The sequence below is a fragment of the Barbatula barbatula genome (genome assembly GCF_947034865.1).
Source record: "Barbatula barbatula genome assembly, chromosome: 6".
Taxonomy (NCBI): domain Eukaryota; kingdom Metazoa; phylum Chordata; class Actinopteri; order Cypriniformes; family Nemacheilidae; genus Barbatula; species Barbatula barbatula.
The window spans coordinates 8554682-8580567 of NC_136765.1; the positions used below are offsets into that span (position 1 = coordinate 8554682).

Below are 25886 nucleotides of genomic sequence, written 5' to 3' on the forward strand. Positions count from 1 at the left end.
CTGTTTGCTTTCCTTTTTCCTTTATTCGTACTATAAAGTTGTCCTTTCTTTGACAAGATTTTTAGGCTGTTACAGAACCAAAAAAAGAATGTTGACCAAAGACCGTGCCTTGCTTCTCAAAATGAGTATGTGCATGTTTTTTTCATGTAATGCAGAAACATGCAGCTGTATTTTGTGTTTCTTTTAATTCAGGGTCAGATTTTTGTTCAGACATATGATGCTGCATTCTACCGTTTCTCATTATTTATTACACATAGCTGTCTACATGCCATTATGGCAGTGGCGTTTTCCAACGCAAAGATGGGTGTTGATGTCGAAGCTCTACAGGATAAGCAGAATAAAAAATAACTTTCATTTAGAGCAAGGCTTTCAAATCATTCTCCAGTTGCAACAACGTACAGCGTTTAGCTCAAGCATTTATTAGCACACTTCAAACACTAAATCAAGGTCTTCAAGAATAAAAACTACAGGCAGATATGGGATGGAACTAAATTCTGCCGGACAGTGGGTCCAACAGTGGGTTTATTTTGGACGTATGCAATATGAAATGAGGTATTGCTACAGTAATGTACATTTTGACTGTACATTTTCATGTCAGCTCAAAAATGAATCTTGGAATTCAGGTTTTCAGATTGACTATTTACTTTGATATTGACCATAAAGGCAATCATTTCAGTGAGCACGGTTATATTTAATTTCAGATGGTAACTTATTTTCATGGAACGGATGGCAAGTACAGCTATGTATAAATGGCTTACCGGATTTAGTCATGTTCAAGGGATAGTTCACCCAGAAATGAAGTCATCATTTACACTCAAGTTGTGTGTAAATTTCATTTTCTGCTGAGCACAATGAAAGATATTTGGAAGAATGTTTGGAATCAAACAGACCCGGGGCACTATAGTTGTCCATAGTAGGAAAAACGACTATGGTATGCTGCCCCTGAACGGTTTATTTCCGATATTCTTCAAAATATATTTTTAGTACCATTTTGGAACAATTTGAGGGGGATTAAATGACCAAAATTGACCGAATTAAAAATTTTGGATGAACTATCCCTTAAGTAATGAAATGAACTGTTTGCATGACTTTGAAACATATATGGCTGTAAACAAACCGATAGCTAACATGAAGCAGATATCGTTATTCTGATAATATGTTCCTCCAATATTTTAGTACAGCTTAATAAATTAATACATTTTGCATATTTATGTAAAGATCTGCATGTGAATGCTGTAATCGATTTGTTAGGCTCTTTGCATGAAGTGAACAGATGTCGCTTACACACACAGCTGATGTGGACACTCACTTTGGGCGAAAGCAGCAAAAAATGCAAAGGAATCTTTGTATACAATAATTCTATTCATACATTTACAAATATTTATCTTTTTCGAGGCAGAAAACTATTGATCCAATTTCTTAGAACCTAAGAATTACTGTTTACTGTATAACTTCTGGATATAGACGAAAAGTTTTATTGGAGCCATAGCACTTTACACATTTAAGTCTAGCTTGTGTATCGTCCTAACACCTTTCCTGAAATTGACACCCAATGCATAAAAAAAACGCTCAAAATTCATTGACTGAAGCATTCCCACAAATTGATGCCACAGGAGTGTATCTGAAATGAGGTTCCACTGCTTAACTGTATTTGTTTTAAATGATATTTGCGAGTGCAGAAGTCCTATAAAAACAAGTCTTTCAGACTTCTACTCTGCTGGAGCGGTACTGTTTGTTGTTGCAGTATAATAACATTTCGTAAGCACTACTAATAAGTTTTTCTTCCCATGGGGTGAAATGCGAGTCTTAAAAGGTTTATACACTTCATACATTATCTTACAGCCACACACATAGAGGTTAAGTGCAGCTTGCTGTCTATAATATTATATTGTTTCCAAAGTTTGTAAGAATAATAAAAAGCATTTTTCTGTCTAAGCGGATACATTGTAATACAACTTAGATTGTGTAGATTGGAGAGGTTGAGAAAGAAGAAATGTATATTTTTGTCAGCTCAGCAACTGGAAATGAAATTAAGATGGGAATTTTATATACAGTATATATCTTCGGGTATTTTACACATGTTAAATGTTACACTTTTGAAACAAGTGTAAAAGTCGCATAATGTATTCATTTGCAATGATGTATTTTGCTTTAAAAACAGATACAATTATTATTATTATTATTACTTTAATTAATTTTTTTACCTGGTAAGATAGCTTTACTTCTTAACCTGAAATTTTCCTTAAAGGTTTGTAAAGCTTCTTACACAGGAACAGAACACTTCCTTACAGTCATTAACTACATTTCATGATGTAATTTTATGCACGCACATAGGGCCTGTTTTAGGCCTTTTAACGCCATTTTTCCCCTTCGTAAAACTAAGAAACCACAATGCAGTCCACCAAACCTCTTGTCAAAGGAAGTGGGTATAATTATTCTACAAACACTTCTGTTAATCTTTATGAACACGATGTAATGTTAAGGGAGGGTTGTCAAGCGTATCTCATTACAAGAGTTAAGTAGGACGAGTGGGACATGCCAGAGGCGAGTGCAAGGTGAAATCCATCCGCTGTAGATTTGTTTATATGAACCATTGCCAAGCAAAATGATTTCCTCAGGGTTTATTTTTTTTGCAGGGAAAGACAACTACCTAAATAGTTATTACCACTGCCTCCAGTTGTAGAACAAGAGCAGAGGGAGGGAACGGGGGATGTCAGGGTGTGTCGTGGATCTTAGGGAAAAATGGAAAGCTGAAGGGAAAAGAGGAGACTGGGGGAGGAGTTTAAAGGATGATGGGTTTAGTGCTGTGGAAAGTTAATATCTTAAAACAATACACAGTGCAACCGGACGATGAGAATTTGGCAGTGGAACAACTCCTTACCATGGCTGAGCTGACTATTAACGGGGAGCGGTGCTCCAGGGCCGCTGTGCACTTGCTAAAATAGTGGATTCGATTTCCTCAGATTTTTTCTGTTTGTTGTTGCAATTCGGTCTCATAATGGACTGGTCTGGTGCCATGTTTGCTGGAGGGCTGGTGAGGAGGACTGGTCCCAGATGGAACAACAGTGAGAGACCACCACTGTGGTTCAGAACATGAAGAAAGCATGGTTTTATAATTGTAAGAGCACAGTATGATACGGCAATACTAGATTTATATTAACATTTGGCAGACGCTATCCAAAGTGACTTACATTGTATTATACTATACATTTGTTTCTAATGATGTGCAATCCCTGGGATCAAATCCATGACCTTGGCAAATCCATGACCTTGGTTAGCACCATGCTCTAACCGCTGAGCTACAGGAAAGCTACTAGATGTTATTGATTATAATAAAATCAGCTCATTTTCATGTTTGTCAGTAAGACTTTCCAGTCACTTTGCACTGTGATGTTTGGTTTTCCATGACCATGTTCCTCACATAGTGTACACAAATAAACGGAGGAGCTCCAGGATGGCGAGGAAGATGATAAGAATTGAGAGGCTTGAACTTTTGGAAGATGCCCTAATTCTTGGAGATCTGTTTTGTGGAACTTATTAAAAAAACTTTCACTTTTAGGATTTGTATCATTTTATTTACAACTGTAGTTATAGTATTTGTGCTGTTCTAGGATCTTTCAAGGTCTTAGGCCCAGACAATTTTGTCACTCATAAAAGTACTCAGAGCGGCATTTTGCTATATAAATTAGACATGTTATTGCACAAAATGTAATGAATATTGTAGTTTATTTTGTGCAATGAAGTGAAAGTTCATTTAACATATTAAATATTTAACTTTGTATTCCATCAAGAAATTAGAAGAAGCCAATTGTTCACTATTTGGTTAGCATCAAGCTCCATCCGTTGGCCTGACCGCTGTACACTGTACAGATCTTGCAAATCTCTTTTATTAAGACAGATGCCATAAATTTAGCCAACTTTGGAAAATCCAGCTGCTATTTTCTCAGAACCATTATTTTAACAACCTGCCAACTTCAAAACCTCAAAACACTCAGCAACCAAGTGAGTCAAAAATTATGAAATGAAAATGCATCAGACTTCGGGAAGTCTAAGTGGACGGTTTTCCTGTTTTGATGTTAACGAAATTTCAGAGGCTGAGGTTAAGTTTTAGTTCCAAGAATATTTACTTCATGACAATGATGTTTCACAGATGTTATATTGCAGCCTTTATTAAAAAAATCTCGGAAACCATTAAATTAAAATAATTAACAATGAAACCAATTATGTGAAATTGCATAAGTCGACCACATACGTGCTTTCCATTCTGAGAAAGTGCTTTCCATTTTTGTATCAAATATACAAGGCTGAAACTATTTTAAGAATAATTGACTGAACGTGGACTTTGTTCAGCAGTTTATACATATCAGTATTGTTCCGCTTATATAAACATATTGCCAGCAAGCGAGTTACATAGGACTCATTCTGGTAGGACTCAGAATTTGGCTCTGTTCAACACTCATTGAAACGGACAGCAAGCCATCTTATCCGAGAAACAGGACATGCCCCGGGGCATAAATCATTACACCACTACACACACCCCCTTTCTCATCATGGGGAAAACTAATTGGAGACATAACTGATTAAAACTCAACTCTGGTACTTTAGAATAATCCCCTTTTATAAACAAAGACACTCACCAGAGATGCATATCTAATTCAAATATTTCTTTAACAAGCATTTTTACCTCTTTTCAATGACTAAACATGTTTAAAACAAGATAAAAGTACTTGGCAAAACAAAAGTACTTTTTGTTTATGTAATCTTGTGATATACCTGGTAGATTTATTCCTAAAACCAAAAATAATTGCAGACGAAAGGGTTATTTTTCGGAAAGGTTGTGATTGTGCTTCTGTAGTCTTTATGAGATAATCTACAGCACATTTATCAAGCAGATATGGTAGAGATTAAAGTGGAAGGCTGGCATTTATCTTGTTAAATTACTTCTGGGAAATACGTAGAGGGCTATTTGAGAGAAGTTGTTTTCTGCTGCCTCAACCCAAGCTTACAATGTTACTACCCTATACAAATTTTAACATTTCTTGTCAAGGTTGCTAGACCCATTTTAGACGTGTTGCTCGTTGAGGAGAGGTGGGCTATGTGCTTAAGCAATCCAATCAATATATTCTGCTAATGTTGTGACATGAATAATAACTGAAATGTACTGAAGATCACGTAGTATTACTGTACGACATTTCAAATTTTTCATTGCAAACAATATAATAGAAGAACATCATTAAGTTTTCGGGCTGTTTTATTAGTTGACATAAGTCTGTAAGAAACCATTCTTGATGCTACACAAACCTTAAACATTAACAAGCCTTTCTGTTTTCTGAAAAACTCATAATATAACTCTTGTTTTTAAAATGTACTAATTTAGTCTCACGCAAAGCATGCTGGGAACTAGAAATCCAATTATGTTGAATGCTAAATTTAGTTTACTACTAAATTTAAGCCCGATGCGTTGACTGTGTCCATCCTTTAACTGTGTTGTATATTGGGTCAAAGTTATTAAAACAACATTCCTTTTTCAAGTTACATAAAACTGACTGCATCAGGTTACAACAGAAAATAAATAGTTAAACTTTTATAGTTTAAATGTTCACGTTTTGCAGTGTAAGGCAACTTCGCAATAATGTGACAAAAATATATTAGCATCAGTTATGCCCTGCCAACAACTTCCAGTCAAGCACCACTCACACTTTCCTTGGCAAATGTGAAAAACCTAGTTTATATTTATGCATATACACCCTTGTGTGAAGACACTAGGAGGTGTATTAACAGTCTGAGAATCGTAAAGTGCCTTGGTAATCTCATTGGAGGGATCCCAGCCTAATCTTTGTGATTTTGGGGGATTTTCCCATACCAGATGAGAAGCAGATGTCTCCATCTCTCCCTTCCCCCTGTACTCTTTTATCTTGCTTTCTGTTAACTTCCCTTACTTTATCAATGGTCAACTCGCGTTGACGTCAAAGCATGTCCCTCTGTCTCGTTTGGTCTCTGGACGTTCTTTTACCCTTTTCTTTCACTCACCCCTACACACTTCCCTTCTAATCCCCCTTTCCCTGCATCTCTATGTCTATCTCACTATCTTGGCCTATCTCAGTCTCTCAGGGCACCCCCTTCCCAAACCAGTCCCTCAGCCTTGTCATTCCCTGGGGCAAACTGAAGGAACATAAGCACCATGGGAAGGACCAAGGTCCCCAGAAACCTGGTCACATGACCAACGCGCAAGCCTTTCTGTGGGAGGCAAGCAGCGATGATGGTGAGGTAGAGCTGTGAGCTTTATGGACTGTGTCCAACAGCTCCTGTACTTTCTCATGCAGCAAGAAATAAGGCAATTCTGTGAATTGTTCTGTTTTTGATCATTCACAGTTGAATACTCTTGCAGACTCTAAAGGTAAAGATCTCTAAAACTCTAGCCAATTGTTGATGTTAGAGGTGAACTATGCACTGTAAAAAAAGAGTTGAGTCAACTTAAAATAATAAGCCAACCTATCAGAAGCACGTTTTTAAGTTACTTAGGTTCAGCCAACTTAAATAATTACTTTTAAATTATTAGTTGTCACAGCATATTTTTTGTTGGCTGAAAATAAATAGAGAATATACATTGGTTATTTCCTGTGGCTCAGTTGTTAGAGCATGGAGCTAGCAACGCCAAGGTCATGGGTTCGATCCCAGGGGATTGCACATAGTCAGAAACATATGTATAGTGCAATGTAAACCGCTTTGGATAAAAGCGTCTGCCAAATGCGTCAATGTTTTTAAAATTAACTAATGTATTTGTCTTTTACTACAATTGTAGTTGTTTTCTGCCTCAAAAAGAACAAAGACTTTGATTAAATAACTGTTTGTGGTGAGTGCATTTACTGATTTTGGCATTGTGTCCTGCTCTTACTGTACACTGTACACGATTTTGAACACACAAACCTCAACCATGGTAACAATCAAAAAACCATCATTAATTCAAAAACTCTAAACACAATAGATAGCTTACAATAACAACAACATTAGAATTTAACATGCTGCAATGCATCTTGGGAACTTTAAAACTCTTGCAATCTTGTTTGCTCGGAATACACTGTTTTGTAAGTTGGGCAAACTTTCTGAGACTTTCTGGTTTCTGAGAATCTAAGTCCAGTCAACAAAATAATCTTCGTTCAAAACTAGTTTAGGATAATTTTGTTTAGTATATGCAAAAGAATCATTTGACAACTTTAACAAAACAAATATCTATTTTCAAGTTCCTTATTTATCTTTGTAAATGCATTGTGTAAACCTTTTAATGATCTTTGAAACCTTCTAGTACTTCATAAATCATCACCTCTGCAAGAACTATCTAACAATAACTCAATGTCTGATGCCTACGTGTGGACTCAGTTTCTTTTGTTGAGGTCTTTAGGCTAATATTTTGGCAATGGCACAAACTGTTTTTCTCTGGGTTTGCTGTCTGCGAATGGGTCACAGGGCTGCTGGACAAGATGTCTGTAAACAAGGAGCTGGCAGAGGCAACGGGAACTCCCTATGGAGAAGTATAACAAAGATTAAGGGACGTATATTTGTGCATGATTGGATTTGATATAAGTCGGAACAGAGCAGCATTATATGGGTGTTTTGTTTTTCAAATAGTGTTTTTCTCAAAAAGCAAAAATACAACAATATATAAAAAACCAACGTTTCAACCAATTGTAACCCATATTAATGTGATTTTTGGGTGGGGGTTTAAGGCACGAACCACACATGTTGTTAATCTGCTAGGACACATTTGAGAACATAAGGTAAACGTCTGCTAAAAATGTACTTTAAGACAAGTTGAATATGACTTTGAATACAGGTCTTTACAACTACAGGACAAGTAAGTTCTGAGAACAGCTCACAACCTAATTTTCTTGCAGATGCCACTGTTTGGTAATTTCTTGTCCATGCTATGTAGTTCCTACAGTACATTGCTACAAGTGGCTTCCTTTTGAGGCCGCTGTCAGTTTTTTCTTTGGGAACAAGATTGGATCTATAAAACTGTCAACTAATAATAGAGATGTACATTAGTTTGGCTTTAACTACTGTTTAACTGCCAAGCTTTGATTGTGTTTGTGGTTTCAGTCTTAAGATAGAGCAAACGTTCACATAGTCATGAAGATTTCATGCAGGGAAAACTAGAAGACATTTTAGATGGACCTTGAAACCACATCACTCCCTATCTTGGAGATGGGAGACTGGGGTCCTAAAACAGAAGTGCTTGGAAGCTTTGGGAAACATCTGGCTGACATCTGTGTCAGGAGCAAAAGAGCATAGAGAGTCATTCCAGAGACTGTGCAACCAGAACAGGTTCACCCACCTTTTACATAACACTACGTCAATGGGAATTCAACTTTTGGCAATTTTTGAAGTTTGTTATTTTCAGTAGACCTCTAATTACTAATAATGGTTTCGCTAAATTGCTTTTTAATGAACCAGGATGCATTAGCAGAGATAAAGCTTCAAGTTGGAGTGTTCTTACATCACCCCAAACTTAAACCCTTACCTGTCTTCTCATTGGCTCAAGTAAAGGCACTTAAAGTAATGGTAGTGACTTGCTCAAAAGACACTGTGCTACACTTTTGAACCGCTATTACTGGCACCTTCAAAATGGCAATGTTCCTCTCTAAATGGCAAGATTTTAAGATATGGGGAGGAGAGGCTGCTCATAGTGAATTGCCCATCAGAGGAGACCATCCAGGAGAAAAGAGATCAGGGCACTTTCAAAGATGAGGGAAGATCTTTAGAAATCCACACAAAGTGTACTTCAATTCTTCAGCATAAAGTCAAACAAGACTAGGAATGATGTTGCTGGTTGACTTCTGCACTGTTAAATCTCAGCTCTTCAAAGAAAACATCAATGTTTTCGGGGAAACTTTAAAATCTCCCATTACAATGAGTGTGTCACTGTGTATAGATATACTTCATTTTTTTGGTAGAAAAACAAGAAAGCTTTGTGCAGAAAACATCATATCTATCTAGACCATCAGAAGTTAAGTCAGCCATAATATAATGCGCACAGCTAGTTATTTCACAGGTTTAGATAAATTGGCTGTGTAGTGTCCATGTTAAACAGTGGCTTTAGTGTGTGATACTAATCCAAGAATGATAATGGTTTACGTCAAATGCAAACCATTCAGTGCCAATAAGTATTTGTATGCTGCTTAAAGTTTATCATTTACAATCTTATCATAGGGGAAATTCCCTGCAAAGGCCAACCTCACCATGAAAAACTAAGGTTTTCGAAAAGTTGAAAAGTTTTGGTGTTTAACAATACCCTTATGAGCTCCCTTAAAGTGTTAAAGCGTTGTCTGTTTTTCACACCGTGTCTACACCAGAAGCAACCGCCATGACATGCCGCACCCAGCGAGAACAAAATTTTTAGTTATAATGGGTTCTGATGCGTTTCTCACGTCTTTTGTCGTGTCGCATCGTACTGGTCGCATCCGGTGTAGACACGGTGTTAGACAAGGCACGGCCATTTATTTATTAAAACTTCCATTATAAACAATAGATAGTTGACCAATGTGGTGTACAATTTGTTAATATATGCAAAGCACAAACACACAAAAACACAAGCTGACATATCAGATAAGTAGGATTAGACAGAAATGCCAGAGATAAAGAACTTTCAAAATCGATTTCATGAGTTCGCCTACCCATTCAGTCTAACAGATAATGGTAAACAAACTTGGCTTTCTGCCAGATTGACCCGGTGCATGATAAAATGGGCAAAAATATTCTTAAGATTTCCTATAAAGTCGAAACCCACATTATCCTCTATATTTGAGAGTGGGCTCTTTTGACCTGGGCCTGTAAGCAAGCATCAGGAGCACCCAAGAACCAGAATGGTCTCATAAGAGTTTTTTACTATTTTACAATGTGGCTATAGTATACTGTATATGAATTTGTACAATGTGAATCATACAAAAGGTTTGACTTTAACCTTTTTTGTCTTATCACTACCTATTTTTCTTACACACCTGTAACCCAAATTGCGCAAGGTATTGATACTCACACGTAGTTTAAATGCTGGAGCAACACAGAATACCACCTTACACCTGGCAGCAAAGCCCTTTAGCTCCACTAGATCTTTACATCTCCGGAAGCATTAAACATTGTTGATGTGGGTAAGAGCATGATGTATGAACTTAGGAAATGAGCTGGTCATAACACTACAACCACAAAGATGAACGTTTCAAGAAAACCCATCATGATCTTGCAACATCGCTCCCTCCCAAAAAACATTTCTTCAGACTCTCTTATCGAGCGCATTTACGGCAGCCGTAACTCTTCCCACACCGTGCTGGGACTGCACTGTGTCGTGACTGCCTGCATTTCCAGCGCAGAGATAACCCGATAGATCCCAATGGGATACAATTCCCCCTATTGGCCCTCAAATCCAACTAAGATATCTGAAGACATTTGTGGTGACAAATGGGACTGCCGTTGGAGTGCTGGCTGCACGCTGGAGGAACTTTGCTCTTCCTTTTGCTGTTATCTTTTTGGGATAAACAGTCGGGAGCCGGAGAGTGTCCAGGCACTAAAGGAAATGCCTCCTTAACAAGAGCGCTGATGTTTGTACATTGTCACTCTCCTGTAACTCTCTCCCCCACCGATCCAGCTGCTCGATCCTCCACCTTTTCACCTTCATTACTCTTCTAGTGCGTTCATTTTACACGTGTGTTCAAAATAATTCAAATTGTCTGTCTTGTTCTTCTGCTCTTTCTCTTTGTAGGATCATAGTGATAAGGGAAATGACATTCTCACAACCATTAGCTTGATTTGGCAAAAGGAAATTGCGCCCGTGCGGCAGACGTCAGCCGATCTTGGTAATGGGATGCATGAGAAGAGCAAAGCAGTTCCAGAAGCACGGCTGGTGTTCGCTGACTGTCTAACACGCAGACTCATGAGAATCATGCTGTTGGTTTGGCCCGTCGGATGGACGAAACAGCAGATGTACAGTGAACAGCTGGGAAACATCTTCAGCTGTTACCATGGGAATCTTCAATTATAATACAGTGAGAAATGTCAAAAACGATACTCAAGGGAGGGTAGCGCTGCATATGTGACATTAATACGTACAAGGCAAATGAAGCAAGTTATTATTACATAAACCATTTGTTCTGATTAAAAGTGATGTAAAAAGCCCAGAAATAAACTTAAATAGAAGTTTGCCGGTATGTTCACTGCACTTAAAACACTGACAGAAAGTGAATATAATTTCACTTTTTTTATTAGAATACACGCTTCTCACAAATGTTCTCCAGTACTATTATGGAAACAATAATGAGGTTTTTGTGGGGTGGACTGTGGATGCATTTGGTCAGTTGGTTGCATTGTCATTGAATCTGTTTTGGATTTTGGAATGTTTCTAACCAGTAATTTATAAAAAATCAGTCCACAGAAAATATTAATCTGGTCATTTCATGAGTAAGGTCAATTAAATCAGGACTAGTTAAGTGTAAACACCAAGACTTCATTTTATTTGATTTATTTGTTTCAAAAAACAAATCTGTTTCATGCTTTCGGGATTTTTAACACACCAAACCAGAAAGCACAGTTCTTATTTTCCAATCAGATAAATGTTTGCCTTTTATTTATTTTGATTTTATATTTGATTGATTTTTTTATTACACATTTAGCTGCAGTGCAAAATATCCAGTCTCCCCCTGAACTCATGTTTATCCTAGAAGGTAATCTCCTCAGCAGCACGGTTTTACAGCTGTGCCTTTTCACTACAAGCAATGAAGGACACAATGGCAGCACTTGGAAATGTTCATGCAGATGTGGCTATTCACAAGACACATTTTTTAAAGCACTTACCCAAACCAAATGTTTGCTCATCATAAACAAGACAATGCTGAGAAGAATGAAAAATATCGGCTAATACTGGGTGAATTATTCCTGCTCTTAAACTTAAAGCATGAGGACTTCAGAGGTGCTGACAGCACTGTACTGTCTTTGTTTGATCTAAATGACCCTTCACTCCACTTAATAGTCAGATCTAGTTTGGGTGCGTCCCCACCAGTTCATTTATTTGAAGAGATAACAGCTTTTCTTATATGGAAGAGAAGTCATGTGACCATCTCGCATTTGCTAACAGTGATGGATTTGTGACCAGAAGTCTGTAATTGTGACCACTCAATGTTGGAGTCAATTGTGATATTTGATTTTCATTGAGTGCGCATGTTTGATCAATATTATAACACTGTAAACGTGATTCTGCGTCGTAGCAGATTTCATAAAATTCTTTAAGTTCATTTCACTAACTGAGCAGCCAATTTAAAGTTCCCAGCATGCTTTGCATGCGACAGCATTAGGAGTGTAAATTTTTCGAAAAAGTGCTACTTTATGTGCTTTTTAATCAAATGAAAGACTTGATAGTGTTTATTGTTCCGTTGTCTTAGAAGATTTAGAAGACATTCTGGTCACACTTTAGAATAGGGACCAATTCTTACGATTTACTAACTATTAACTAAGACTTTTGCCTCAATAAACCCCTAAGTACTGCTTATAAGGTACTTTTTTTAGGTTTATGTATTAAAAGGTTTAGGCTTAATGGTGAATTTGTGTATCATAATATAAAGTGTAATATTCTGTTTGTATTTTTGAGTTTCGTAGTTACCATCGTTCAGAAGAGCGGTGCTTGTGCTTTGGTTATGGGAGAGCTGTAGATGTGTGCTTTGTCACTCAGTGAGCTATAATGGTGCTGATGCCAGTACTCTCAGTTTACTTGTACATCATATGTGTGGTAAACAATAAAACATGTTAAAGATCAAGAAGTTAACTACAATTGCACAAATTTGTATTTCTTCTTGATTTTGTAAAGTTTATCGTGTAACTTGCTGAAATAATTGAGGTAAGTTCACTTGTTTTCTTCACGGAACATTGCGTTAAGAATAAGCTTTAAAGTACTCCGGACTTTAAAGTCTAGTCTAGTCTAGTCTAGAGTTAATTTAAGTCTTAGTCCTGTCTTGTCATGTTATTAATTCCCTGTGTATTGTAAGGTTACCCACTCGTGGGTTTTGTTCTGTATTTTTATTAAATTCTTGTTAACCCCTTACCCGCTGTCTGCACCTGGTTCCTCTGTCCTTGTCACTCCCACTGCGATCATGACATATTGTTACCATATTTTAAGTAAAGATCTGTGTCATTTTTCACAGTGTATATATTATATTATCAGCTAAAGAATATTATATTAATAAAGAATTTATGATTCATTTGACTAATTAGACTGGACGAATTCCCAAATGCACATGGGCAGATTTTTCTCATTGAAGTTGCATTCCTGCTTTCCCCACTATCAGATACAACTATAGTGGTAAACGTTCGAGAAGTGCTTCAAACAGAAAAATCCCATTAAATCAAATCACAACTGTTGAAGTTCATCTGTAGATTACGTCTGGACATGAGTGGAAAAATGTATAATATGCAAAATTCTGGCTTTAAAGATTTGACAAACTGCAAACTCTTGTAACCAAGAAACAAATCAACTCATTCCCCCAAAACATTGTTCTGGCAACCGGCAGCACATCCTTTGATTTAAACGTGTTTGGGGGTGCAGGCATCCGATCTGTTAAGATCAAAATTCCGCCGCTCCTCTCAGAGAAACTTGTGCTTAGCCTGGTTGTCATCTTACTAGTTCGGCGCAACAAACTGCATGAATTACTTTATTTACAAAAAATACGGTTAATAACATAATTCAGTTTCCGTTCAAGGTGTGTTTAGGCCAGTGCTGGGTCACAAAACAAAAACGGGTCACTCACTCCTTGTTTGTTGGCAATTTTTGCAGTCTTAGCCTCAGTCGTCACACACACAGACTGATGCGCAAAGCACACTTAACTGAAAACCCTTCAGCAGATCCAAAGTCGTCCTCTCATTGGTTGAAATTTACAGGACTTCCGAGAGACGTGCTTGTTGCGTTCTTTAATGACACAAAGCCATCTGATCAAAGAAAAATGGTGTGGCGTATAGCATTCCTATCAAAAATAACTAAATGCTGGATTCTGTTAACTGTGGGGACATTTCTTCACTCCTAAACATGATGCAGCACAAAATGTTACGTGATTGGTTGTTTTACCTGTCAGTCATGTGGCATCTCGGGGGTCAATAATAGACTGATTTCACTCTGCTGCCATGTTGAAATCGAATGCGAGGCAGCGGTCTATCTGTCCTTCCAGGTTGCTTCCCACCTCTGCCTCGGTTTCAATTTCAACATGAAGGCGTGAAATTAAAAGCACCCATGGTTCCCAGACGTTCTGCCGTCAGTCTGAAAGTCTTGGAGACAAATTCTTCTGTAACTTGGTAGAAGCTAGCCATTCACAATGCATACAAAAGTGGGTCACATTGCAACAACCATACACGTTTCCCAGTACCATGTTTTTCAGTTTCAATAAAGAAATTCTAATATTTTGCATATAATTATGCCCATTCAATTGATGGTAATATTCATAAATTGGAGAAAGAACAATTCTGAGATGGGTCACAAAGATAAATGTCTCATGGGTTCAGAGGCAAATCAGTTTAGGTAAGTGAGGGCTGTAGATACAGTACCTTTTCAAGTATCCATCTGTTTGTACAGTATACGATGGTGAAGTTCACTGATGTGAGCTCCCTGCTGCTCCCGTTTCCTCAGACATCTGAAGTAAAACTCTGCCGAAGGACTTTGTCAACCCAAAGGCCGGTTTAATGCAGCCCCGGGGTTTCAGGCCTTGACTGATGACTGTAGCATGCAGTCACCTGGTGGGGAAGAGCCGACAAACGTAATGAAATTACATAACTCAGCTGCGTTGTGGTCTCGGGGAGAAAGTGGAAAAGACATCTGTGTCTACATGGGATGAAAAAGGATATCATAATGGAGTGCAAATAGCCTGACATCGTATACGATTAAAGCGAAATGCCAGTCATAACAATGTACTTAAGTATAATACCTTAAATGGTTTGAAGGCTCAGATGATGGCCTGTTTTATATCTCGACTAAAGACAGCAGCAGCTATCCATTAATGTATATATTTCCAGCCACTGCAACGTTTAATGCCCTTTAATATGTGATACGTTAGTTCAATATAAATAAAATGTCTTGTATTCCGATGGCCCACTCAGCTGAATGCAGATTCTTTGCAATTCCAGAATAAGATAATTTCTTGCTCTACCCAACATGCTTTCGAAAAAGATTTATCAACAAAATCTGGGCTAAAATATCGAGGAACCCAATCTACACAACCAATCTCGGGCAAGTGACATGAGTGAAATATCTTGAAGCCTACTGTAAACTGTACACAGTAGAAGTTCCAAACAGACATTGCGTGCTAATGGGGTATCCTTAAATGAAACATTTGTCTTTATTTAGCATCGTCTGTCTTGCCATTTATTTCTTGTGTGGGTATGCACTAGTTTTTTGTCTGTCAAATCATAAATGAGGATATAGATGTTGTTTTGACCATCCCAAATTCACAACGCTGGTGACATCCACTGGAGGGCAGCAACGTAATGCTTTTGGCAAAATATGTTATTCAGTAATTCTGTAATTTTCTTTTATTTCTATACTAATAAAATAGTATTTATCAGAGTCAGACTTTTCTCGTTTTATTATGATAAATTTTATAATATTTATTTATTTTAAATCATTGTGTTTGTGTGTGAGGTATGGGACTATAGTGGTTGAGTCAACCAACATTTAATGATTTTACTTTTATCCAATGGGATACTTCTATTAATGATAATCTCTCATCTTTTAGCTATTTAAACTGAAAGAAAGTGAAACAACCTCTCTACTCTAAGAACTCAGATAAAAAGCAGGGGGACATAAAGGAATGTCAATACAAACACAACACGATGGGTTTCTGTGTTTTATGGTTACTTTCCATATACATAATGATTTTTATGCTGAACAAACTGTATATTGTATCCCTTCACCCTACCCCTAAACCTAGCACACAAACTTTTCTGCATTTTTACTTTTTCAAATAAGCATATTAAAATAATATCAAGACACAGACATCGACACCCGAGGGATCCACATTTTTACTTTTTCTAAAGCTAATGTGAGTGTTCTGCATGGTTGCCAGGTGTTGGCTTACTGTTTCTAGTCAAGAGCCCATGTTAAAATCTCCATAGTCATGTTCTTGAAAATGACTTGGATTGTCTCAGCTATTTTATTGTCAACCAGGTCTAACCATTGATTAAAAATAAGGCTAAGATTGAGCTGTAGAAATAGTGATGTTTGCCTTTTTAATGGATGCTGGAATACTTTCGCACAATATGAATATCGTTTATGTCCTTCCGAAACATCAAATGTCCACTCAGCGTGTTTTAGGAAATGGAAAGAACACTGTATTTTTAAAAGATTAAATTCTGTGTTGTCAAAGTTGACAAGCACTTTTTAATACTTTTTATTGGTTAGTTTTGCAACTAACCATTATTATCCTAATAATACGCCCAGAGGACTGGTTCTTCTCCCTGGACCTGGAAGATGCTTACTTCCACATTCAGATAGCCCCTCGTCACAGACGATTCTTGAGATTCGCCTACGAGGGAATTGCTTATCAATACACGGTCCTTCCATTCGGACTTTCTCTAGCTCCCCGCACTTTCACGAAGTGCATGGACGCGGCTCTTTCCCCTCTCAGACAGAAGGGAATCCGCATTCTGAATTACCTCGACGACTGGCTTGTTCTAGCCCAGTCGGAGGACGAGCTAAAGTCTCACAGATCCCTCCTCCTCAGCCACCTGGAGTGCCTGCTGGGACTCAGGATCAATCTTGCCAAGAGCGCACTGTCACCCAGCCAAAACATTTTGTTCCTGGGAACAGTCTTCGACTCAAAACGCATGACCGCCAGAATTTCTCCAGACCGAGCTCTGGTCATTCGACGGCTCGCGGCCTCATTCACACCCGGGGTTTCACGCCCCCTCAGGGTTTTTCAGAAAATGCTAGGTCTGATGGCCTCTGCATCTCAGGTACTGAGTCTGGGCATCCTCCGGATGCGCCCCCTCCAGTACTGGCTGAAGCCCAGAGTTCCTCCACACGCTTGGCGTCTTGGTCGACTGCGTGTTGTGGTGAATCAAGCCTGCGTAACCGCCCTAGCCTCGTGGAAAGATCCCCTTTGGCTAGAGCAGGGTGTGCCCATGGGCTCCACATCCAGTCGGAAAGTGGTCACGACAGACGCCTCCAACACGGGTTGGGGGGCTCTGTGCGATGGCGACCCGGCCTTCGGCCTCTGGTCGAACCAGGAAGGAAGCCTCCATATCAACTACCTGGAAATGCAGGCAGTATGGTTGGCCCTCCGCTACTTCCTACCGGTGCTAAAAGATCGTCACGTCTTAGTCCGATCAGACAGCATGACGGTAGTATCTTACATAAATCACCAGGGAGGCCTCTTCTCAAGACGCCTTTTTTCCCTAGTTTCTCACCTCTTGGAATGGGCCCAGTCCAATCTGCGCTCACTGAGGGCAACTCACCTTCCAGGCAAACTGAACCGGGGAGCAGATATGCTATCTCGGAGCAATGTTCCTTCAGACGAATGGACGCTCCACCCCATGTCGGTTCAACAAATCTGGAAACTCTTCGGCAAGGCAGAAGTCGACCTTTTCGCCTCAGAAGACAATACTCACTGCCCGACGTACTTCTCGAAGGGCAAGGACGCCTTGGCCCACGCTTGGCCCAACCGGCTCCTCTATGCTTTTCCCCCGATCGCGCTCTTGCAGCAGACGATCAGGAGAATCAGGGATCAAGCTCACCGAGTGCTTTTGGTAGCCCCTCTTTGGACGAACCAGCCTTGGGTCGCAGATCTCTCCCAGCTGCTAATAGCAGCCCCGTGGCCCATTCCCCTGAGGCGGGACCTCCTCTCTCAGGCAGGGAACACGATATGGCACCCCCAGCCAGAGCTGTGGGCTCTGCACCTTTGGCCTCTCGACGGGAGCCTACGGACCTCCCAGAGAGCGTACTGAACACCATATCACAAGCTAGAGCTCCGTCTACTAGACGCCTCTACGCCCTCAAATGGTCTGTCTTCGCCTCCTGGTGTACAACACGCGGCGCTGACCCAGTGTCCTGTGACGTATCACTGATACTGTCATTTTTACAAGAGTTGTTGGATAACGGCCGTGCCCCTTCCACACTCAAGGTCTATGTGGCGGCTATTTCAGCCTCACATACCCACATCGGAGGACAAGGAGTGGGCAAGAACGATCTTGTCGTTCGTTTCCTGAAGGGCTCCAGGCGGCTACACCCCCCTCGCCCTCTTACAGTTCCCTCTTGGGATCTGCCCACGGTCCTGAGGGCTCTAAAGGGTCCTCCCTTTGAGCCGCTGCTATCTGCGGACCTCCGTCCTTTGACGCTCAAGACCGCTCTGCTTCTCGCTTTAGCATCGGTGAAGCGTGTGAGTGACTTACAGGCTCTCTCTGTGAGCTCATCCTGTCTGGAATTTGGGCCTAGCGACGCCAGAGTCGTTCTCAAACCAAGACATGGCTATGTACCTAAGGTGCTCTCTACTCCGTTCAGAGCACAGGTTATTTCGCTCTCTGCTCTCCCCTCCTCAGAGCGGGATCCAGAGCTTAGTCTGCTCTGCCCAGTCAGAGCGTTAAGAATATACTTTGAGCGCTCCGCCCCATTCAGACGGTCGGAACAGCTCTTTGTGTGCTTCGGTGACCGCACCAAAGGGTCCTCGGTCTCGAAACATAGACTATCGAAGTGGATAGTTGAGGCTATATCGCTGGCTTACTCTTCCTTGGGCCTTCAATGCCCCACGGGAATTAGAGCCCATTCCACTAGAGGCGTTGCCTCTTCCTGGGCATGGTATAGCGGTGTCTCTATAAAAGATATCTGTGCGGCGGCCTGCTGGGCTTCGCCGTCCACTTTTACAAGGTTTTATAACCTGGACGTTCCGGCCCTTCAGGCCCGGGTCCTTTCTGCTTGAATTAGGTCGCTGAGCCATGGCTATGGCCACGCCAGCACTTAATTACTTTGGGACGATAACCGGTCTAGGCCACCTTCTAGCTTGGCCTCTACCGCTTTCAGGGTTTCCCTGCTTTACTCCGTCTCCGAGCCCAGGCTCCGAGACCATTTATGTTTTTCGTTCCATCTGTAGCACGGCGTGATTATACTTGTTCCCCATAGCGTCCTGCTACGCAGTACGAGTGAAGTATCGATAGGGAACGTACTCGGTTACTTACGTAACCTCGGTTCCCTGAGATACGGGAACGAGTACTGCGTTCCTTGCCGTGCTACGAGCTGCTGTGTCGTCGCTTCAGTCGAAGTAACCTGAAGACCCTACGGCGATGTGTCCGCTTATATAGCCATAAGCCCCGCCCATTTTGGCGGGTGCCATCGCCATTGGTCCGGCAGCTCCGCTACGATTGGTTCAAAGCTCTGCTTTTTTCCAACCAATCACCGTGCAGTTTTCACTGCGCTTTTGAATTGCTTCAGTCATCGGAGAAAAAGGAGTTTTCCCCATAGCGTCCTGCTACGCAGTACTCGTTCCCGTATCTCAGGGAACCGAGGTTACGTAAGTAACCGAGTACGTTTGTTTGTTGCAAGACCACCACGAGGTTACTGTAGTTTAAGCTGCTTGTCATGTGACCCTATAGACCTCTGACCTGTAGTGTATAAAAACATTCTGTAAGTTTTAAAACTGAAACCGTCCTCTCTAGCAGCTGACAATAAGATGTTAATGTCAAATAATGGAAGTTTAGCAAACATTAATGCATCCATACTGTTTGATCAATCTGCATGTAAATATGCTGCTGCTTTGTTTGTAGTTTTTTGTAATAAAGACAATAATTGAGCTGTTTTTAACCACCATAATTGCATATAGTAACACTACAAAGCTGCAGTACAGTATGTGAAATGGCCGAACAACATCATAAATATGAATCCCAACTCAAATGAGGTTATCAATTATCGACAGAGCGTCAATCATTATCATTTATAGCTTTATCTTCCTGTCAATAAGTGTCAATGCACATGATGCACCGTTCGTCTCAAGAGTTGAGATTCATTTAAAAATGTTAATTCCTTGCCATTCCCAGCATGCCTGTTTAGCCGCGCAGAGAGAGGAGGAAACCGGCCAATGACAAATTAGTTAAATTATCCCCGATGTGAATTGGGGAATTGGAGAAGCGCTAGGCATTGCGCTGAGACATGCATTGCCTGTGGGAAGCAGAGATCAATAAGGGAGGGAGCGAGATGGCCATGTGAATAGAGTGTAGGGAGTGTGTAGGGTACCAACAAGAGCATGGTCCTCATTCCATTCACACTGCGAAAAACAGTAATGTTTAAGTTTAGATACAAGCTCTAAAAAGGGGCAAAATTGTAATAGTGCTGTCAAAATGAGGAAAAGGAGAGTGTGATTCAAAAAAGAATTAATGGAAAACCAGGGGCATAAAAAGTCAAGAGAAACCAATAAGTGACAAATGTAGATGAATCGAGACGGATGTATCGATTGATTTAATGGTTAAGAATAAAGCCAGGAGAATACAGACAAAGGTTCAATATTAGATTAAAGAGTTCGTCTTTATGAGGCAAGTGCATGGCACATTGATCAGCAGGGGAATTTATACACCAAGATGACATTAACAGCACAGATAAATCAGTTGGTTTCTCACGAGTGGTGAAAATAAAACGCAGCAAAAGCAATGAATACAAAACCTCCGGTGCCTCCTATAGGCTCACTGTAAGCTTTTCATTATCCTTTAGTTATCAGTGGCTGTGTTGTCTAGATATATTGTACAACACGGCGGGTGAAAATTGGACAGATGTCACAGCACAAGATATATCATGCTGTACGTGTCTTGTTCATCTATGGCAAAGGCAAATAATGTCTTTGTTCCTAAATGGACTGCCGGCAAATAGACCATTGATTTGATGTGTTTGCTAAATGAACGTGCATAATATTATAAGCAGATGGAAGAATGTCAGATCACATCTGTGCAAATGTTATTACATACATGCAGAAGGGAAAAGGACCAGGAAGGAAATAAACAATCTTTTTGCTCCTGAATTCTGTGAATTCTGAGACCAGACAAACAAACAACAAAACTCAATTACAGCTTTGGGATCTGAAACTAAATTTGCGTATGGACGAACGGCCAAACAGCATAACATACTGTGTTCCCGCGGATAGGGGCTGCCATAACATATCTAGCATACCATAACATCCATTACTCCGCAAAGGAATAATATATTAACAGTTACAGTATCTATACATTATGGTTTTGAGATACAAACGGGTGAAAACATCTTGCATAGAAAGAAGACTTTGAATTTGATGGATAGCGATGCACTTATCCCATATTTGAGAAATGTCTAAGTGGTTTTGTGTCAATCTAATGGAAGTCAATAGGGCCCAATATTGTTTTATTAATAAGGTTTTTTTAAATATCTTATTTTTTTGTTATGCGGAGGACGGAAAGTCATACAGGTTTGGAATGACATGAGGATGACTAAATGATGACAGAATTTTTATTTTTGGTAAGTTATTTATTTAATGACTGTATGCAGATTCGCTTAATAGGACTTGGTGTTATAATCCCACGATATACGTGTGTATGTGTGTGTTTGTGTTTGTGTATGTATGTATGTATGTATGTATAGCCTATGTCTATGTGTATTAACTGTTGTAATTTCTTCAAACGATATCCAAATGGATATTGCAAAATTTATGAGCCTTTGAGGAAAAAGATGCACACACAATCTTCTCTGCAGTTGTTCTGTTTATCTTGAACATTTCTCTGTTAATGTTCCCAGTTCCATTACACATTATTGGAAGAAGAGCATTTAATGTATAAGTGACAACACTTAAGAGCAAGGTTTGTGTTCAACTCGGTATTTCTCATAATGTAATCCTCTAAAGTGCTGGGGGTGGACATTATTGAAAGGAGCACTCACGCTCTCATTATTTGCCTCCCCTTTCAGAGCCCACAGTAACAACAGACTGATAAGATGGCAAATCTCCCAGGAGAGCTGTCATAAAGTGTGATTGGAAAGAGAATAGAATGAATTGCCCTGCTCTCAGCACCTGGGGTCTGTCTGCCTCTTTGGCGATGAGATTATAGGAATAACGTCTGATGAATGAAAATGTACTATATAACAGAGGTGTAGTCTACATCAGCGATGACCTTCCTTCTCCAATTTTCCATAAAGTGAGGTTTACATTGAGCGTACATGTCCCAGAGCATATTATTTGCATATTTTAGGAGTATTTGCATTTAATCCACCAAGTTATGTATTTGTGATGTGAAATGATAGCTTGGGAGACGACAATTCGGGTGAAAAAAATCCTTTAGACATTAAATAAAAGATTAAAGCCATTTCTGTGGACCTTAAAAACAACCATCCACACAATTGTATAAAATGAGCTTAAAACATTCGGAAAAAATTAGCAAACTAAGCACAATGCACTGACAACCACATCACCTTAGTTCATTCAAGGATTTTGTGGTTATACAATATATGTCGCTTTTGTATTTGAATCAGTGTCAAATGAAATTGAATTCAACTGGTGCCTGGCTGTCTTTTGATAGGCTATTTTGTACATCAGAAATAATGGAGGAAGATTATTAAGGGTGGTCGAATTGAAAGATTGAGTCATTGACAATACGAGTGTTAAAAAAAGTAGAAGTCTAGGCTACTTTGGCAAAATCACAATAAAATGACTTAGAAATAATATTCATCATATTTAGAGATCATATTTCTACATAGAAATAATAATAAAGCAAGTTGTCTAAAACTAAATGTATGTTATTGGGTCATTTAAAAATTTCTGACAAATAGGTCACTTTTATTTCACTTTCACTTATAGTTTTAGGGGGGAAGGTGACTTCAAACATCTTTCTGTCCGTATGTTTTCTTTTTCATTCATTCATTCAAGTTGTTTTGCTCTCCTCAAAGGATCCTGACACCCAGCTCAAGCCCCGCTGGTCACCGCAAGTCCACACTACATTTGTTCTTGAGGAATGAGTTCCTCAAGAATGAGTCCTTTAAATGTATTGATATACCATTTCATCATTTCCTTATATTTGTTACCCTCAAACATGCCCATTTCCTGTTACTTATTTTGGACTGTCTATGTCCACCTCCAGCATCAGTTCTTCTAGTGCCCCCTCATCCATCATTCCAGAAGTGGGAGAATCAGGGGGTGTTCAGATTGACCCCAGAGGCTTCTAAATATGTTACCCTGTCTTGTTACTCCTCGTATCCCCGACAAAAGGTGAGTTTAACCGCTAACTGAGAAGACACGAGCCAACAGCTGCATCACATAACACACTATCACTATGTTGAAGTAGATTACAACTTCCTGTATACTCCAACATGCGATGTTCAAACAATGCCAACTCTGTCCTATGTCCAACAACACAGAGTGATGTGTGGTTTCTGGAGCAGATGCAATTACTTCACACAATATCCTTCCCGTGTTGATATAATTCCTATTAAAACATGAAAACTGAGCATCAGAAGGGAATGCTTTATTTTTAGCCAGTATAGGCTTATGCATATGAACCATGATTTTAGAACAGAAGAATGAATCTTCTCATTTACTCTTATATTTTGACTTCCGTGTTGAAGCTACAGTGTTTATAAAGTTTATAAAGACATGGGATGATGGCTACAGGATATTACTAAAAAAGATGGTCAACAGAACAGATATAGTATTGTAACTATTATATGCATTAGTTCCACTAATTTTTTTTGGTTTTTCTATGCATTTTGTTTTGTATATTTGAATAAAACCCCTGATATGGGTCAGTTTGCTTTTTTGCCCAACAATTTTGTAAATATCTTAAAAGTTTAGTTGTTTATCCATTTTGTACATACTTTGATTGTTTAATGGGGGTCATTAAAAGCAAATATAGTTCCCCCGGACATCACTTTTGGTCACTACTGTATTTTTTATTTTTATATGTATATAAAACAGTACAATAACTTTAGGGCACAATAAACAAACAGCTTACTTCATCCGTTTTATTTTTGAAGGCAGCATTTTCTTCATGTTTCCTATAAAATCCCACAATCCTTTGCATGCAGGTTAGTGTTTGGTGGAAAGAAAAATGACTACAATTGAATTGAATAAATAAAGCAGATAAAATATCTTTCATTTGTTTTAACCTAGGATTGCATTATGATTTTACTACGGTATGTTTCGTGCGCCTCACACCTTTATACTAAAACACAAACAGCTGGTTTTGGTTTGGGACACAGCCAATGTCTAAATAAAGGTGTCCATAAAAGCCATTTCTTACACTTGCAAAATGTATACTGCTCATGGATAAAGTGCTCAGACAATAGAAGCAACATGTGATAAAGTTGTAGTTTTAGGGAAAGGTGCTTTCACGCAAACCCCAAAGGGAATTCTAAAAAGGTTTCCACTGCACTAGATTGCTGACTACAGAGCATTAAAAGGCATCCATCCCCCTGAACTTCAAGACATTTGTCAAACAAAAGGCCATTCTGAAGCGGATCTGGGTTGCGATTCCCGATAACGTTGTATTTTAGCTCGCTACGAATGACATCATTATTATTGTGTAACAGTGATTTAAAAAGACCTTACATGTGGTGTATGTGTGTTGTGGCGAGCGGACCAATGGCCAATCAGCGTCGCCATGGAAACACCACAATCAAGCCGCCACACCTGCCGATCGTCTACACCTGCACCTCATTACGAGGACAGCATATAAGCTGAGAAGGAGAAGGAAAGGGTGAGCTCGTTCTCACGTAGAGAAACCCTGAATGCTGACTGTGTGTTTGTTCTCTCCTCAGTTACAAGCGCCTGAGACGATCGGCAGCCACATCCACCACTCTGCACTGCACCCCGGACTGTTTGCACCGTTTCACCGCCGCTGGGACCGGAGAGCTACTTCCCCACTGCTCACCTTACTCCGCACCCAGCGTATTGTTGTTAATAAATCACCCTCCGGGGTACAAATTGTACTTACCTGTGTCTGTGTTGTTTTATGCCCGCCACAGTGTGCATATGGTATGATTTAAGGGAAATTAATGGGAACATTTAAATTCCCTCCAAACATGAAACTTTCTTCTGCAGAAAACAAAAATAAACATTTTGAAGAATGCTGGTAACCAAAAAACATTCGTGCCCTTTGACTTCCAAAGAACTCTTCGGGAAAAAAATCATATACAGCTTATGACCAAGATGAGGGTGAATAACTAATGACAGAATTTTGTCATAAGCAGGGACTCCAGAAACATATAAACTATCCAGAGAAACATCCATAGAAACATATACAGAAGTCATAGATTGTTTTAGGCAGAGATAGAGAAAGACACTGCATGTTCACTGAGCTAGTGATAGCGTTTCCCTCGCACTGTTTGCTGATGCATGCACGTTGAAAGGTCAGATGCCTGCCGTAGCAACAGATAATCCATTTGCTATTAATGCACTGCTGTATGAACAATTGATGATTTATGCTTTCATTAACAAGTGTATTATTATGAATATTTGATGTTGAAATACCTAAACAATGTTTTCCTACACATTATTTGCATGCTCTAGACAATGCCAAAATCAAAGCAATTAAGATGTATAATAAAAACCTTTTGGTGACAAATGCGCATGCATGAATCATGGATAAAACCAGATCAATTTAGCTGATTCATTGTTTAAACTGTCCTTGTTAAGTCATGCATAACTCTTCAAAATACCGGCATCTGTCTCCTGACAAACCTGGAGGCATTATCCCAACGGCTTTTTAAGACACCATGCTGTGTTTAATTAAAGCAATACATAGTGCAAAGCTACATGTGTACATGTAGGTATTAAATATTCAAGAGCCTGTATTCTACCTGACGTTTGTTGGTCGACTGGCCATAAAATGAACAACATGGAGACTACAGAGAATATGGAAGACAGCTGTAAACTACA

General features: G+C 39.5%; 1 long non-coding RNA gene across 1 annotated transcript in view; it reads left to right on the forward strand.

The window, feature by feature from the left end:
* The window catches only part of LOC306895866, a 33960-nt gene extending 20883 nt beyond the window's left edge, over positions 1–13077 (forward strand). The window contains exon 3 of the long non-coding RNA XR_013786846.1: positions 10751–13077. This is a non-coding gene — a long non-coding RNA (uncharacterized lncRNA). The remainder of the gene's footprint in view (positions 1–10750) is intronic.
* The last annotated feature ends 12809 nt before the right edge of the window (positions 13078–25886 follow it).